The sequence below is a fragment of the Erpetoichthys calabaricus genome, chromosome 14 (assembly GCF_900747795.2).
Source record: "Erpetoichthys calabaricus chromosome 14, fErpCal1.3, whole genome shotgun sequence".
Taxonomy (NCBI): domain Eukaryota; kingdom Metazoa; phylum Chordata; class Cladistia; order Polypteriformes; family Polypteridae; genus Erpetoichthys; species Erpetoichthys calabaricus.
Window position 1 is genome coordinate 110936483 of NC_041407.2, and position 18559 is coordinate 110955041.

Sequence of the window (18559 nt, forward strand, 5' to 3'; positions counted from 1 at the left end):
TTGTTATTCTGCCTTTCATCCCAACTGACTGGACAACGGGACTCGTCGTCCCTATCTGGAAAGGGAAGGGTGATCGCCTGGATTGGGGCAACTACAGGGGGATAACACTGCTCTCGGTGCCGGGTAACGTCCTTGCTAGAGTCGTCCTCAATAGGATCCATGATCATTTGCTCACCTACCAGACTGGTTTTACGCCTAAAAAGTTGACCATCAACCGCATCCTGGCACTGAGGGTTCTAATGGAGTGTGAACCTGAATATCGGCAGAGTTTCTTTGCAGTCTTTGTTGATTTTCGTAAAGCGTTCGACTCCGTTGATCGAGCTGCCCTGTGGGACATGCTGAGGGTTTGCGGGATCCCCTCGAGGTTGCTAGATACTGTGAGTGCTGTGCTGAGTGGAGGCAGACCCTCTGCATTTTTCCCCAGTTGATTTTGGGGTTCGTCAGCGGTGTGTTCTGCTCCTACTCTGTTCAATGCTTGTATGGACTGGGTGTTGGGCAGGGTCGTGGGGTCCAGCGGCTGGGGGGCATCTGTTGGTGAAGAAAGATTCACAAATGTTGACGATGCTGTGATCTTCGCAGAGTCAAAGGAGGCTCTGATTGGGGGTCTTGAGAGACTGAGTGAGGAGTCTAAGTGTCTGGGCTTGCGAGGGTCCTGATAAAAACCAACAGCCAGGCCTTTAATGACTTTATGGTCATGGCCATCAGCAGTGTGTCTGTCTGCGGAGAGAGAGGTTTAATAACCTCAGCAGTGACATTCATGACCCTGGTGACGCTACTTATGAAGTCAGTAGACAGACTGGGAGAGCATGGGGGGGGTCATGAGGTCGCTGGAGAGGGGTGTGTGGCGCTCCCGATATCTATGCAAAAAGTGTTCATGGCCATGGTCATGCGGGTCATGGCCATCAGCAGTGTGTCTGTCTGCGGAGAGAGTATCGACCTCGTCGAGAGGTTCACTTACCTCGGCAGTGACATTCATGTCTGTGGTGACTCTTCTTATGAAGTCAGTAGATGGACTGGGAGAGTATGGGGGTCATGAGGTCACTGGAAAGGGGTGTGTGGCGCTCTCGATATCAGTGCAAAAGGATGAAGGTGCAAGTCTTTAGAGTCCTGGTGCTCCCTGTTTGTGAGACATGGACGCTATCCAGTGACCCGAGACAAAGACTGGACTCCTTTGGTACTGTGTCTCTCTGGAAAATCCGTGGGCACCATTGGTTTGACTTTGCATTGCTCATGGAGTCCCAACTGAGGCACATGACCTGCATTGTGAGGGAGCGTCAGTTACAGCACTACGGGCACGTGGCGCATATCTCCGAGGGTGATCCGGCTCGTAAGATCCTCATTGTTGGGGACCCGAGTGGCTGGACAAGGCCAAGGGGTCGCCCACGTAACACCTGGCTGCGGCAGATTGAGGGTCATTTCCGGAGGGTGGGACTGGACCGCATGTCTGTCTAGGGGGTTGCCAACCGGGATCCCGAGTTGTTTCATCGTGTAGTGGGTGCGGCAACATGCTGTACCAGTGCCTGCTCTCCAATCTGACTTGACTTTCATACCAAAGATGGCGCCGTGCAATGACACACATGCGTCTCTGTCTCTGCTAACAAAAAGAAATATGAAATTGCAGTTTGTGTGCATCTTGGCCTTCCAGCCACAATTAAAAACATTTTCAACCAACTAAGAGGAATCACTTGGAAACTGTCCTGAAAAGGGGAGGGTCTCGAAGAGCACCATGGGTCGGGATAATGAAGATATTCTTAAAATTGCTAATCTCTATGTATTCGAAACGTATTACAAGCACATGAGAACAGTAGCCACTGTATGTTACTAAGCATTAAGATGGAAGAGTTCAGATTAAAGAGACTTATGCCTACATATTTTTATTATTATGTATGAGCTACAGACCACCAATAGTTCATTAGGCCAAAGGATAGACGTGCAGGAGACCTGGAGAAAGATGGGCCCCTCACTTAGAGAATGTGGAGCCTCTGGCTGTAAATAAAGGTAGCAAACGCCGAGCTAGTAGGGAGTAACGAGAGGCCTTGTCAGACAGACACCCCCTCAGCTGAGAAATAAGAGTGGAATTAATTAAGAGGCGAGCAGTGGAACGACAGGAGTCAGCGGAGGATGAATAACAGCTTGTAGGCTAACAATTGTAATAAATGGAAGAGATTCCATCTCAATCGAGTCTACAATAAATCTCGATTCTGCTGCCTGTCCTGAGACTCCGGGTGCCTACGTCAGCCTGCCTCAACAGTGGTCATGTATGGATAGACCCTCGCTAACTTCTCTGCTTACAGCTGATGGGCACTGTGCCTTCAAACTAGTGCTGGGTGGTATGACCAAAATTTGATATCACGGTATTTTTCAAAATGATCCCGGTTTCACGATATTCAATGGTGTTTTTTTTCCCTTACATGAGTGGATGTTAACCACATTTTCCACTGCAATTACTGCAGTAGACTGGCTAAGAATGACCTGTGCCACTATCATGAGAATCGTACCTTTTAAAGTGTTAATACGGGTTTGCATGGCCCCATAAAGTGATCGTTTTCAAGGGGGTGGCACTAATGAAGAGAAAGAATCGCACTGCATGACAGTTGAGTTCAAAATATAGAATTTATTTTATTGAATAAGTTTTGCTCATGAGAGAACGGGTTGTTTTTCCACAATTCGCTTGAACATTCCAGATGCTTTTTGCAAAAACTTCTCTCGATGTGCCAAGTATCAGAGTTCGCTTGCGTCACCAATTTATTTGCGCAAATGCGAGAGAGAGCAGCTGCGGGGCCCTCCTGACTCCGTTTGAGTCGCTCTACCTCTTGCTACGCCACTTGTTGGAGCGCACCTTGCCTCCACTTAGCTAGCGATACCAGTTTGTTCAGCAGACATGATCATCTACAGAGCCGTAATATTTGACGTCTTTGAGAGAGATCAGAGCTATGCGTGTTTTAGAGGGGTAGCAGCTGACTGCCACTGATATCACGGCCATGTGCTTTTTTCCCCTCATGCGGGGGACGCTCTCCTATCAGAGATGAACACCATTAGATGCAATGGCAGCATACCTACCTACCACTTGACCAGAATTACATTTTTATTTTTTTAAAGTTTGTCCTGTTTCACTATTAGGTGGGCAGAGCCGCGGGGGACAGCTAGTCTGACATAAGGCAGTCAGCAAGACCCTCTAAATTGAAAAGGATTTTCAAAAAGGCACAGCCAGCCAGAGAGACATCACAGGAGATACAGGGAAACAACTGCCAAAGAGAAGACCACTCGGTCGGACTTCTGCCACCTACAGACGGCCCCTTGAAAGCCGTGGCCACCTGAAACAAAGCTTGCCGTGTGCCCCCGACTTGAATCGTTCAGGTTGTACATTTTCATATCGGGCATTGCCACCTGGTTTTCTCCTTAATGCTACTAACAGTTTTGAGTATTGCTCTGCTGAAACTGTCCTGTTGTTTACGGGCATTCAGCAACGACCGGTGATCTATATTACTAAACCACAGTTTTAATTTATGCACGGACGCATCGAAAACGCATGCGCACTACGCCGCGGCGCCCCAGAGTCAAAAGCAGTGGCTTCCCAGAGTCAGTAGGTGGCGCCCAAACACCACAACCCACAGTCAAACGCAGCGGCCTCCCAGAGTCTGTAGTATGTATGTGCCAGCAGTCTGTGTGGCATGTTTGAATCAATTAACGGACTTTACCATGCCTACGACCTGTGAACTAAACCTGAAGTAAAGCGTGCACGCCAGGTTCTACAGCCGCCCGGACGCGACCGCCCACACCACCGCATATACAACGACACAGCCATAAAAAAACAAAAACGAGACTGCATGAAGAAGGACAATAACAGAAGCGCGTTGAAATGAACTGTCCCAGGACGCACCCACCCTCCATGATATTTCATCATGCAGCGGCTTCCCACCGAGGCGCATACGTACTGTGCCGTGGCGCACGCCCCAGAGTCAGTAGGTGGCGCCCACACAACACAACCTGTACACTACACTTGTTCTAATCCACTGTGCCAGTAATATATATGTCATACATCCAAATATCGGACAGAACAGAAACTGATTGCCATTCTTGGATTTACGATTCTCTAGAGAATCGCAGGCTTACTTTTTGAGAAGAAAATGAACCGTGTCCACTTAGGTTACGTCCAGTCAGGGCAGTCATCATATTGTGTAGCCCAGTGGTTCCCAGACTCGGTCCTGAGGACCCCCTGTGGCTGCAGGTTTTTGCTCCAACCAGAATCACAATCGGTGATAACAACAACTGACCTCATTGCATTAGCTGCTCTTTTTTAACTCTTCTCTTATTCTGCATTCAGAAACACACAACAATATGCTCTTTACATTTAGAAATATTTCTGTTCTTTTCCAAATGTTTAACTCTCTCTTTTGTTATTCTCCTATTATTTTCCCCTTTTCCTGTGTAGTTTGCTCCCTTCATTTAACCCCCAATAGTGACACCAGCATAGCAGACCCCCAGGATGATGAAAGCAGCAACGACTTCAGTGTCAGACTTGATGATTAGTAAAGAATCAATTAAATAACCACAACACTTGGAAAAGCAGAATGAAAAAGAGGTTGAAAATACCGTTAATGACTTAACCCCTTGTTGCCCAACTTTATTTACAATTATATAAAAAATACTTTTGAGTTTTTGCTGTCAAGCAGATGCTAAATTAAGGAGAAGGGTCTAGCTGCAGCCTGCAATAGCTATGATATACAGTAGGTCAAGTAATGCCCACGTCAGTCACAAAATGCCCTTTTACTGACAGAACCCTCCTACAACCCTAATCTTAACCACAGGGTAATGGTCCCCTAATGTTAACACAGTCTAATGCGATGGGTGTTATGTGACTGACGTTGAGGGCGTTTCGTGATGTTGGGGCATTACAGAGCTGACCTCTTAGGTACTGTGGTCTGCAATTACACTCTGCTGAAATTAAGTGGAGATTGTTCATTTGAATATACAGTACTGTGCAAAAGTTTTAGGCAGGTGTGAAAAAATGCTATCAACAAAGAATGCTTTCAGAAATATAAATAATGATTGTTTATTGTTATCAATTTACAAAATGCAAAGTGAGCGAACAAAAGACAAATCGAAATCAAACCAATATTTGGTGTTCCTACCTTTTGCCTTCAAACCAGCATCAATTCTTATAGGTCCACCTGCACAAAGTCAGGGATTTTGTAGGATTCTAGTCAGGTGTCTGATCAACCAATTCTACCAAACAGGTGCTAATGATCATCAATGTCACACATAGGTTGAAACACAGTCATTAACTGAAACAGAAACAGCTTCAAACTGGGTGAGGAACAGCCAAACTCTGCTACCAAGGTGAGGTTGTGGAAGACAGTTTCATGTCATGGCAAGATTGAGCACAGCAACAAGACACAAGGTAGTTCTACTGCATCAGCAAGGTCTCTCCCAGACAAAGATCTCAAAGCAGACTGGGGTTTCAAGATGTGCTGTTCAAGCTCTCTTGAAGAAGCACAAAGAAACGGGCAACATTGAGGATCGTAGACGCAGTGGTCGGCCAAGGAAACTTAGTGCAGCAGATGCAAGACACATCAAGCTTATTACCCTTTGAAATCGGAAGAGGATGTCCAGCAGTGCCTTCAGCTCAGAACTGGCAGAAACCAGTGGGACCCAGGTACACCCATCTACTGTCCGGAGAAGTCTGGCCAGAAGTGGTCTTCATGGAAGAGTTACAGCCAAAAAGCCATACCTCCGATGTGGAAACAAGGCCAAGCGACTCAAGTATGCACGAAAACATACGAATTGGGGTGCAGAAAAATGGCAGCAGGTGCTCTGGACTGATGAGTCAAAATTTGAAATATTTGGCTGTAGCAGAAGGCAGTTTGTTCGTCGAAGGGCTGGAGAGCGGTACAATAATGAGGGTCTGCAGGCAACAGTGAAGCATGGTGGAGGTTCCTTGAATGTTTGGGGCTGCATTTCTGCAAATGGAGTTGGAGATTTGGTCAGGATTAATGGTGTTCTCGATGCTGAGAAATACAGGCAGATACTTATCCATCATGCAATACCATCAGGGAGGCGTATGATTGGCCCCAAATTTATTCTGCAGCAGAACAACAACCCCAAACATACAGCCAAAGTCATTAAGAACTATCTTCAGCGTAAAGAAGAACAAGAAGTCCTAGAAGTGATGGTATGGCCCCCACAGAGCCCTGATCTCAACATCATCGAGTGTGTCTGGGATTACATGAAGAGACAGAAGGATATGAGGAAGGCTACATCCACAGAAGATCTGTGGCGAGTTCTCCAAGATGTTTGGAACAACCTACCAGCTGAGTTCCTTCAAAAACTGTGTGCAAGTGTACCTAGAAGAATTGATGCTGTTTTGAAGGCAAAGGGTGGTCACACCAAATATTGATTTGATTTAGATTTCTCTTTTGTTCATTCACTGCATTTTGTTGATTGATGAAAATAAATGATTAACACTTCCATTTTTGAAAGCGTTCAGCATTTTTTCACACCTGCCTAAAACTTTTGCACAGTACTGTAGCACACAAGCAAACAATAAACTGGTACATATTTTTACCTTAGCACAACTTCTCAAAATTAATAGCCAAATTAATAGTTACACCAACCCTTTGCTTCCATCAGGTGGATGCAGTTTCCACTATGACTGCTAGATGGCGTGACCAGAGCTTCAGATCCTTGGTACGTATCAAATACGCATCAACTGGCATTGGCAGAATACATACGCCACCTCAGCTGCATTCAGGCTGGAAGTGGTTTGAAGCGATTTAGTGACAAACAAAAACGACATATTCCCCATATAACTGTTTTTTACCAAACTAAGTTTATCATTTTTGCATTGACTCCACAACACAGAAACTGGGAAATAATAAGGTGTCACTTAGTTAGGCCAAGAGTCCAATGAAAAACACAAGTTGGTTGGAATGAAAGCCTGCAGCTGCAGGGGGTCCCCAGGACCGAGTCTGTGAACGGCTGGTGTAGCCCTTTTGATGGCGGCCATTGAGATACGGACACCCGACAGGAGGAGCTGTTCCTGGCATTCACTGGGGTATTCCAAAGGGTCGCCCTTGCGGGGACACAATCTGAAGACACACTGACGTGTAAGTGAATCCCAGCAGGGCCCCTCGCCCTGGTAAGGCATTGAAGTTGAGGCCAATGCCAGTGCCGAGATGTTCTCGCTTATCTGTGCTGAGGGAATGTTCAAGAGGTCAGATCTGCAGGACATTTCGTGCAAGTCAAGGCTGACCGTTACGCCATTTCCACTATTAACTTATCCACCAGGACAAAAAATAGAAGATGTCGCCGAAACACACTGCACCTTCTAAGGCTTCTTGCACCGAGCCTAAACGCCAGAAGAAGTTTAAAACATGCCAGGAGAAGGTTGAACTCCTGGATTTGCTCCGGGAGCTAAAAAGTTATGCTGCAGTAGCGCGCCACTATGGCATTAATGAAAGCACCACATGCTACATAAAGAAGAGCGAAGGAGTGATCTGGAATACCGAATCTGTACGTTTCTGTGATGGTGTCAAAAAGGTAACGACCATAAAGAATAAAAATATCATCAGGATGGAATCTGCCTTGGTATTGTGTATCACCGACTGCAGGAAGAAGAACATCATCAGTGAGAAAGTACGGAAATTGTACCAGCAGTTCACTACAGGAGACAATGTAGCAACTTCCCATCACAATGTTCCTGAAACCTATAAAGAAAAGCCAGCATGAAACCCACCAGAAGAAGACCCATCCAAAGATACGACGACTCCTGAAGTGCCTGAAGAAGAGGCGCCACCTGAGGAGTTTTAAATCCTGTGCATCGTACTGCACAGCTACTTCATCATCGTCATCATCAATATCATTCATCACTGGTGAGTACCCGTACATTTTACTGTATTTTCATTAAATGAAATTACAGTGGTACCTCGGTATACATCCTTAATCCGCTCCAGATCCTTTGACTTATACCAAACAGGACGTATACCAAATGAATTTTTCCCATAAGATTACATCTTGCCTGAAGAAGGGGCCTGAGTTGCCTCGAAAGCTTGCATATTGTAATCTTTCTAGTTAGCCAATAAAAGGTGTCATTTTGCTTGGCTTTTTCTCTACATTCATAATGGCTAACATGGTACAACACCCTAGTACTCCCATAAGAAATAAAGGGAAAATGATTAATCCACTCCCATGAAAAAAAATCCTATTGTTATTGGCATATTATACATTGATGGGGTTGTATAAAATAATTTAAACCCTGCTTAATACTAAAATACATGAATACAAAAGCAATTAGATGAAATAAATGAAAATTTAACCTCACTTTACTTTTAATAACGTCTTTGTTTTTCACAACCGTTGATACCATCATTCTCGGCATACGGTATGCAGCAGCCATGTCCCGATACGCATGCCAACTTCATACTTTTCAACAATCATTTCAAATTTACACGAAAAAACACAAAATCACGTGAAAATTGTTCACTGAATGCTAGCAACTGGCATACTGACGCTCGTCGGGCAGTCGTGAGGTTTGTCTTGAGAGAGGTAAACAAGGGTAGCGCGCGGTGTTCTAGCACGTGAGTCATATTCCAAACAAAGGTCATATACCAAGCAAAATTTTTCGCATCCAAACAGGACGTATACCAAGCTGGACTTATTCCAAAGCGGACGTATACCAAGGTCCCACTATATTATGTATTTACTCTACTTATAACAAAGAAAACAATCATGCATACCAAAGAAAATGCGCTTGCATGACTTATAGTACGTATAGCGGTAACATCGGTATTTTACATTCTAGCACCGTGGGAGACACAGCAATTCAGTACAGTAGACGGGTTTACCTTTACATTCTGTTTTTAGGTAATGTATTAAGCAGAGTTTGCAACGAAATTAAAAGTGCTTTAGGGTTTAAACTATAAAAAATAGGCATTTTAATGGCATTTTTTAACCACATCCAAAAGTAGCGGTTTTTCACAATTTGCAGGTGCTCTAGGAACATAACCCCCGGGAATTTTGGGGGTGTACTGTATAGACACCCCACGATTGTCATTTTAGTTACATATGACCAAAAAATTTTTTTTACTTTTCAGTGCATTTTTGATTAAAATCGTGCCATTTAAAAATTTTTTCTTAATATATTATTTAGCCGCCCAGTCCTCAGCACGTTACAAAAACCTTGACTTGGGTGATAGAAATGACATTAGTGACACAGAGAAATCGAACCTTCAATCGTAAAGTGAAACGTAACATTCATTCAGGTTCAGGTCTCATTTCAGAAAATCCAAACCTCGGTGACACCAGTCGCACGTGTCAAGTACTGGGAATGTGCCTTTGTCTACTAGAGACTTGAACCTTCAACTTTTCATAGAAAAGCCCAACACTTTATCCAGTGGGCCAATATCAGCAAATCACTGGAAAGTATTTCGCCAACTTTGTATATAAATGATGAAAAATTGGAAAAATTACAAAAAAAAAAAACAGTTTGTGTACAGTGGTCTCAAACCTTTGACCATTTGATTGAACATCCAACACACTAACCACTTGACCACTGCTGCTTAACTGTCATACTGAAGTAATCTGACAAAACTTTAATATAAAAATGATGTTTTAATGAATTTGTCTACATTGGTTTTGAACCTTCGACCATTTGATCAAAAGTCCAACACGCTAACCACTTGACCAGCACTGCTAATATTTTATATACACGTGTTGGCTAAAAGCACTATATACGTGTGTGTGTGTGTTGTGGCAGACAACCGGGAAGGTCCCCAACCAGGATGCCCCTACAACAGAAGGACCGGGGAAGAGGACATACAGACCACGAGAGGGTGACCCCCAAACCAGAGTACAGGAGTTCAGCCCTGCTGGGACCCGTGGTCATCACCGGAGGCACCTGGACACTTGCAGAGCTCTGGATGACAGCACTTCAGCCACACTTGGAGGTGCTGCCAGAAGAAGGTCCGGTTGGGCACCTGGAGTACTTCTGGATGCCCATTGCAGCAATTCCGCCACAACCCAGGAGTGCTGCCAGAAGCCAATCCAAGAGCTCCTGGAGCACTTCTGGGTGCGGTGTAAAAGAGGCCGCCTCACTCCATTCAGGGAGCCGGAGGACAGAGCTTGCGAGGAGAGGAGTGGAGGCAGCAGAAGAACACAGAAAGAGAAGAAAAGAAAGACAGAAAAAGAAGGGACAGAGCCTTTGTGGGGGATTTGTGCACTGTGTGTGGTGCTGGAACTAAAGAAAATGAAAATAAAAGCGTGTGTGCAAAGCCTTGGGTCACTGTGCCTGTCTGTGCCTGGGTTAACGTCCGCAGTGTATTGCCAAAAGAGTAATATAAGGAAATGAGAAATTTAAATTTGACTTAACTAACGTACAGATGCCAGGTCAAAACTGATGAAATATTGCATTGCCACCGGAGATCAACAAAGCTTGCAGGAAATCGGTTAGATTAAAAAAAAAAAAAAAAAAAAAAAAAAAGAAAACATGGATTGCAAAATCTGGCCCAGACAAACAGAGAGGGCAAGCTGAATAAAATCATGTTAATAAGAACACATTTTCAGAGAGTGTGCGCCGTCTGCTAAACACAAGAACATAACGACCGAGTTGTAATCAAATCACAGCTGAATATTTTTCAAGGGCGATCTGAACAGAGAGGAGGTGCAGGACCAAGCAGTTTGGAGAAGGTTGGTCAAGCACATCAACCCCACACAGAAAGAAAAAAGGAGAAGAATTTTTTTTTTCCCCCAAGGACACCATAAGTTGTGAAAACTGACGCAGGGTTTTTTTTTTTTTTGGACACAGAGCTGTACGACGTCACGAAATGCTGCATACAAAGGATGTGCGCACCAGCCGGGTCTTTTAAAAACAGAAAACCAAACAGCAAAGAAACCTCTGAACTACTAAAACAACAAAACGAGGTAAAGAGAAGCCAAAAAACGGTCCAAAGATGAACCTTTAAAAAAAAAAAAAAAAAAGGCAGTACTGGAAAATTTTCACAAGGCAAGACAGCTGCTGGCTCATGGGAATCTGAGCCATCGCTGTCACGGCTGGTCGGCTCCTGGACACAAGATTAGGGACATTCAGTTCTGCTAAAGAGGCAGACGAGCTGTAGCAGGGCCACATTCCAACTGGCAAACCTGCCAGCTTTAATTCTACGACCGTCTCATGAAGATTTCCTTAGGAGAGGAACGCGGTGTACTTGCTAAGAGAAGCGAGTTCTCCGAGGGGCTCATTAACTCTTGCTAATTAGCTAATGAAACATGACGGCCACCTCCAGAGCTACCTGGAAAGTGGGGAAACTTTTAGGTAGGTTGTTTATAGAAGGGTTTCTCTTGAGCAAGTCAGCCACGAGGGTCTCAAAACTGTCACCTTACCAGCCCCTCAGAGAAGACCAGGGGAGTGCAGCTGCGATCCTGGAGGGCTGCCGGTTTTCCCTCCTGCCATTTCCTTAATCAGTGACCAATTAGTGCTGTTAATTGTTCTTTTTCCCTTCATTAGAAATGCCGTGTTTAAGACTCGGCCCTCTGAATTAGTTTGTTTTTCCTTAAATGGCAGGCAAACAAAAAAACGAGAGGTGAAATCAGTGAGCCAACAGGTGACCAGCTAAGTCGGGGCCTCAAACTCCAAACAGTTTCTTAATTTGAAGCCAACTGCTGTTGTTAATAAACCTGTTATTTAATTCTATGTCTCTCATTCTGCCACAGCTGACATTTCTAAAGCGGTTTGATTTTCTTTTTTTCCCCCCTAAGAGCACCACCAAAATGTTTTGGGGACCTGAAGATCAATGTCACTGAGACCACCACCTTTCTCCCCCCCCCCCCCCGTTAGCTGGTCATGTGTTGGCTCTTTCTTGTATCTCAATATTGATTAGCTGCTAATTACAGAAAAAAAACGGGGGGGGGGGGGGCTGACTCTTAAATAGCAAGATCACTACAATGAAGACAAAAAGCAGTGAATTAGCAGCAAAAGATGGTCACTAATTAAGCGTTAGAATGGAAACCTGCAGCCACCAAGGCCCTCCAGGACCCCCCTCAAGTGCCCCCTCCTCCATTTACTGTCACTATATATTCATGTAAATATTGTGAAAATATTAGAAAAATGCAAGAAGTCTCATCAACATCTAACAAATGTACAACGTTGACAATAACAACTCATTACTGTAATAGACAGAAAACTGCAGGACCACCTACTAACAAGCCCCCGTTAATTTCTGGGCTCGGAGTCTGAATGTCCCAGTTAAACGGATCACACAGATTTGTTCTGTCGCCCCTTCTCTGCTCAGCACACACAACGTGCACTCGGGTCTGGCAGGTGTTTGAGTGACATGAACAGGCTCCTTATGGGGGGGTACAAAGCCTAGAACAACATCTACAGTGTAAATCGGCTTTTACACAACTGGCTCCTAACACCAACAACACTTCGCAGCCGAGGTGTCAATCTGGAGATTCGATGCTCCCCCTGTGTTGCTGTATTTGTCTTCCTGCTTGTCGGATTTAGCGGACCACTTCCTGATGGGGTTCCTACCTTGAGTGACTTCTGGCTGCTCCAAAGCTGAAGTGTTAAACGAGGTGTAAGTCCTCCTCCATATTAACACACCTGGGTCCAATGCGTCCCCAAGTGAAGTCCCGCAGCAGAAGACTTAGCTGGGTGGCCAGAACTTGTTGGAACTCCACGACACTGCGATAGAGGTCGGCGATCCGTGGGGTCCCCCCGAGGACGCGGTCACACAAACCCGCAGAGCCCCCGGCACAGCCGGACGTCCTTGCCAAACTGCACCTGGCCTTGTCCCTTTGGACTCTGCCCGAGTCGGATTCCTCCTTGGCTTCGCTTCCTTTTAGCGGCACGGTATGACACAAAATACGGCTCGGAACAGCTCGACCTACCGCTGACCCCCGACGTCTGCCATCGCACGTGGGCGTTCCACGAATGCCCAAAGAACACGACGGAGGGGGGTCGAGGTGGCACTACGCATGCGCCGTAGTAACGCACAACCCAGCCAGACGACGGAGGGAGACTCGACGCCAACGGGGCGGCAGCTAGACCCCCAGTGGGCCCGCCGAGACCTTTTGGGGAGAGACCCCAGCATTCGCATTCTCACACGCGGAAACTTCCATCCTCGCAAACGTTCACACTTCAAAACAAACGCGACTCCATACCTTGTGCTGTGAAGCCGAAGCCTGCCGAGCTCCGCCTAAACGTAAAGAAGGAAAGGCTGAGGCGTGTGACTCATTGGGCGCCGCCCTCACACACGGCGGAGCGAGCGCGCACGCACAGCAGCGCTACAGCAGGCTCGGGCACGTGCGCGCAGAGAGGGCGGAGGGGACGGTCGGAATGATTGATAGATAGATAACTTTATTAATCCCAATGGGGAAATTCACAAAATTCACAATGTCCGCTTCTGTCAGTCAGGCTTTTAAAATGAACCGCATTTGAAAGAATTTATTTCCAATTCTGGAATGTTGTACAAACTTCAAACCTTTTCCAAAACGTTTGGCGCTCGCGTTACCTTCTTATTAATGTGTAACTGTATGATTAATAAGGTACGCTGTCGATTTAGAACACTTTCGACAAACAGAATCTTTTAGTTGGTCCATAATATAAAATTGGCTTTTCCCTTCATTTTCATAGGTGTGTTTAAATGGACTCATCCTGAATTTTTATTTCAAATAAATCTTTATTTTTAGTAGCATTTTTTTACTTACACAGGTTACTCAGTTCAAAAGGGACTTTCTTAAGTTATTCTATTTTGTATTTCCTGTACGTTTTAATTTTTCAGTTGTGTGTTTGTGGAAATGGCGCCCCTCGTACTGTTTGAACCACAGCAGTCCCGTGCTGATTCTTCTAATTGTGCGCTCATTAAACCCAAGAGACACTTTGACAGGGAGGATGTGCGCCACTCATACTACAACGACATCTCGACCCTGAAGGAGTCGCTGCAGGACATTGCCGGAGGAAAGTGCTGAGGCTCGTCACTGGCTGGAAAGGACTCCATAACTGCAAGCCCACCCAGCCCTACATGATCAGGGAGGACACGTGTGGATCATTTTTGTTGATTTTGGGACCTGCACTCCCGGCTTTGTGGGTTTGACGCCCAGATGATTTTGAAATCCCTTCAGGGGCCTCCTGACTCAGCAGTACGAGAAGACCACCCTGTTGTCATTGTTGCCATGCTTTGTTCGGCAAGACATGAAGCGTTTTGGGGTTCCATCTCATCTGTGGCTTTCTAGACCTCCCAAAAAAAAATGTCATTTTTAGGGCCATTTTTGGATCATATTGTGTGCTGAAATTGCCAGCCTTAAGGATTGAAGACTAAACCAAGAGGCGACTTCAGCAGAAATGACCTGAAGCCACATCCCCAGGGGTTCATTGGGATATGAGGGGGTCACAAAACTTTGAAAGAAATAGGAAGTGGAACTTTCGAGCATGCAGAGTGTCGTGTGATGCGATTTCAAGGATGCTGGTCACCAATACGATTGTATCTTTGATTCTTTATTGGTGGTCTTACATCCTCTAAGAGCCACTCTGAGATGGTTCAAAATGGGCAAATTTCAAAACTACACACGTGGGGTCTCGTTTTAGACCATTTCAAGGTCTGTGAGTTGGTTCTTGATGGTTTGATCCTTACTAGCCCTCTATGGACCACCGTCAGAGGGTGACAAATGACACATTTCTATTACACTTGTCAAAATGACAAATTTCAAACCTACGCATGTGGGGTAATCGTTTTTAGTTATGGGTTAGCTGTTCTCTTTAATGGTTATGGTTTGTGAAGGTGCATTGTGGTGGGTCACTGTGGGTTGACATTGCACCAGTCATCGTCCTTGATTCTCCATGGAGGGGAAAGCCTGTTTTCAAGTATTTCATGATCAGTGTTATGATTATGCGGCTGTTTGGATTTTTGATCCTTTACTAGGCACCAAGCCTTCTATGGACCTCCATCAGTATGGGGGGCAATAAGCAGGAGCCCATTCCCCGCTTGATGAAACGATGACGTCTCTGCATGCCGATGGCAGTAGTGTGAATTAGAAATGAATCGTAACGCCCTCTCCTGGTGACGTCGTACCTCCCCAAGTTAGAAGAGAGCGTTTTGGGGCGTCGTCCACAGATTTTACTGGAACATTCATCATTCAAAATTATACTATAGGCCTGGAAAAGTTCATCAACTAACAGTACAAGCCAGTACAGTAATGAGTGAAGCTGACAAAAATCATTACAAAAAAACTTCTTCGTTTCTTCTTCTACTTTTCGTTGATTTGTATTTCCTCATTTTTTTCCCTTTTAACTGCCATAGACTCTTTAAAAACAGAGCCCGGTGCATTCTTTCTCAATTCTCGTTGGCACGCTGGCCCTGGATCCTTCATACAATGCAGTGGCCCCAACCAGGTTTTAAGTCCATCGTCCCCATCTCTAAATTGGACAGCTTCCCCCCCAAAATGATGGTCGACTCGTAACGCCTGCTGGATGCTAACGGAGCACATGAGTCACTTCAGTTGGCTGTTAAAACGCACTCCGGAGGACTGACGGAGCTCGCTGAGAGGTGACCGATGACTTGTTGGTGACTTGGTGACCCTCGGCCACACATTTGGCATCGCAGACCTCGTCTGGAGCATTGGGTTCTCATTACGGACCACGGCGCTGAAACTGCTTTACTCCTTGTCAGTCATTTTCGGTGAGTTCTGCTCCTCTCTGCACCTGCTCCCTGCAGAGTCCCTCGAGGGGTCTGGTCTTTTTTTGTGACACATTCTCCTGCTTTGTGGCACCCTCAGGGAAATGTCGCGATCTCTTTTTGGGTTTTATGTGGATGACCTGCAGATCGGAGGAGTCTTCACAGTTTCTCTTTGATTGTCGAGGTGCTGGCTGGTGATGATAATCCCACCGTCCTTGTGTTTGAGCCCCCTCCACGGCCTGCAGCCACCCTTTCGGAAAGAATGACGTCATTGGGCCTCCTGTTTGGAGCCCAGTCTGGGGTTCCAAGTCGGTTTTATTGTCGCTTTTTGTTCCTTCTTGGTGCCACTGGTTTACCGGGCCGTGCTTCTTTAGTTTATTATTAACCCAAAGGCTGAACGACCCGCTGCCAGGCTTCATAGATGAGGTGGGTCTTTTTCTGGTGTGGTGGACAGCTGGGGCCCATGCCCCAGCCGGGACGCCCCTTCTGTGATATGGTCCGGGGAACAGACATGGGCTGCATAATACCTCCCCCAGGGTCGCTGGATGGCAGCGGTGGCCTCGGACTTCCACAGGGCTTCATGGGAGTTGGAGTTGGTTACAGCCCTGCTGGATCCGAAGGGTGCTGCCAGGGGGTGCTGCAAACAGCTGCTGAGCCCTCTTGGTGGGGTTTTTCCGCTACACCCGGAAGTAAGTCAAAGAGCACCTGGATGCACTTCCAGTGGTGTTCTATAAGGGACCAGCAGTCATTACTCCGGGAGCCAGAGTCGGGAGGGAGGGGACACGAAGAGGAAGAAGAATTTATGTTGTTGTTGTGCCCTTTGAGCTCGTGGGACGGTGGTGTGTCTGTGTGGTCCCCAGGCAAAGAAAATAAAAGTTTATTTATTTTTATAAGTGTGCCTCCAGTGTCAGTCTGTCTCGGGTCCGGTGCAATATATCTGCCTTTGTCACACTGGGGAATTCTCCCCCCTTTTTTCTCCATACACACCTTTGCACTCTATTTGACTTCATCAGCCCACAGGACTTGTTTTCCAAAACGCATCAGGCTTGTTTAGGAGGTTCATCTGGCAAACTTCAGGAGATGTTTTCCTTCTGTGGAGTCTAACCATGAGGGTCATAGTATATGTATGGAGGGTGCACAGTAGAACAGTGGGCCACCACACATCTATCTGAAGGTCTTTTACACTCAAACGGGGGGGGGGGGGGGGGTGGGGGGGGGGGGGGGGGGGGGGGGGGGGGGGGGGGGGGGGGGGCAATCCAACCATAAAGTGTTCTTGGTCTTCCAGGTCTCAGCTTGACCTCCACCATTCCTGTTAACCGCCATTTCTTAATAACATCATGAACTGAGGAGACAGCAACCTCAAAACGCTTTGCTATCTTCTTGTCATCTTTTCCTACTTTGTGAGGTCAGGTCAGGTCGGGGAGCAGGCACTGGCACCCACCACATGACAGAACAGCTCAGGACCCCACTTGGCAACCCCACAGGCAGTCCCACCCTCTTGAAATGGCCCTCTGTCTGCCGCAGTCAGGTGTTACATGGGAGTCCCCTTGGCCTGGTCCTCAACAAAGAGCCGGATCATCCTCGGGTAATCGCGCCATGTGACCATAGTGCCGCAACTGACGCTCCCTCACAATGCAGGTAATGTGCCTCATTTGGGGGTCTGTGAGCAACACAAAATCAAACCAGAGACACAAATGAAGGAGTCCAGACTTCATCTCAGGTCACTGATAGCATCCATGTCTCACAAACAGGGAGCACCAGGACTCTAACGACTGTGACCTCCGTCCTTTTTACAGAGATATCGGGAGTGCCGCACACCCCTCAGTGACCTCATGACCCCCCCATGCTCTACCAATCCAATCCGTCTACTGACTTCATAGGAAGAGTCACCAGAGTCACGTGAATGTCACTGCCCAGGTACGTAAACCTCTCAATGACGCGGTCGACACTCTGTCCGCAGACAGACCCCCTGTTGATGGCCGTACCTAAGGGGTCATTAGTGGCTTTGTGAGCGTCACTTCTTTTATTGTTCAGAGTGCTAGGCAGCTGCTTAGAGGAGCCCATGGCTGCTTATCGCTGTAATGAGGTGTGAGGAGTCTGGGAATTTAAACAGCTTTGGGGTTTCCCATCGATGACTGTGAACAAGAACAAGCTAATGAAGGTCTGAGACCACCTTGATCAAAGTCATCTGAGACCTGAGATATCTTGGGGTGCCCAAACTTTTGCACAGTGCTCCTGTTCCTTTTCACTGTACAGTTGTACAAAACAAAAACAACACACTAGTCTGTAATAAAATGCTGAGAAGAAATGCGTCATCTTTACCGCGATGCCCTGTGGTGGTCAGTCCATCTTCTGCTCACTGAACTCTTCACAGTAACAGACATTTTAAGCTCGGGGGGCCCACACTTCTGCATGCCGCTGTACATTTGACTTATTTAGCAGCCGCAGCACCTGCACTTCCCAACACGTTGACCACCTGAAGTTAAAACCTGCACAGGCCCAGCCAGGACGTGGATGGCAGATCACCCAGGAGAACACACTTTGAGAACAGCGCTATATAAATGTATAGAATTATTAGTATTATTATGAATTATTATTCTACTTTTGAGCCCTTGTATCCCATTAGGAGGTGAACACCTGGGGTCGGTTGACGTGGCCTGCACAACTTCAAGTCCTTGTACTTATTTTTTCTGCAGACACCTACTGGTTTACTTTTTAGCATAAGGGCATCAGTTCCTGCACAAGATGTCCTGAAAATGAGGGTTTCAGGTTCAAGAGGGATAAATATAATAATAATAATTCATTACATTTATATAGTGCGAGGGGGACCCCAAAAAGCTCAAAGTCTTGCATTGCAAGATATCAAGACGAGTTCATCGGTGTGTCGTATGTGG

At 46.3% G+C, this 18559-nt stretch overlaps 1 protein-coding gene across 4 annotated transcripts in view; it reads right to left on the reverse strand.

Moving 5' to 3' along the window:
• ccdc47 (coiled-coil domain containing 47) overlaps positions 1-13247 on the reverse strand; it is a 38844-nt gene extending 25597 nt beyond the window's left edge. For 2 of the 4 annotated variants that reach the window (XM_028818412.2, XM_028818413.2), the window contains exon 1: positions 13156-13247. The gene's annotated coding sequence lies outside the window, so the exon portion shown is untranslated. Of the gene's footprint in view, positions 1-12523; positions 12904-13155 lie in introns of those variants that run through there. The other 2 variants (XM_028818414.2, XM_051918884.1) reach the window with 1 other exon arrangement.
• Between the last annotated feature and the right edge of the window lie 5312 nt (positions 13248-18559).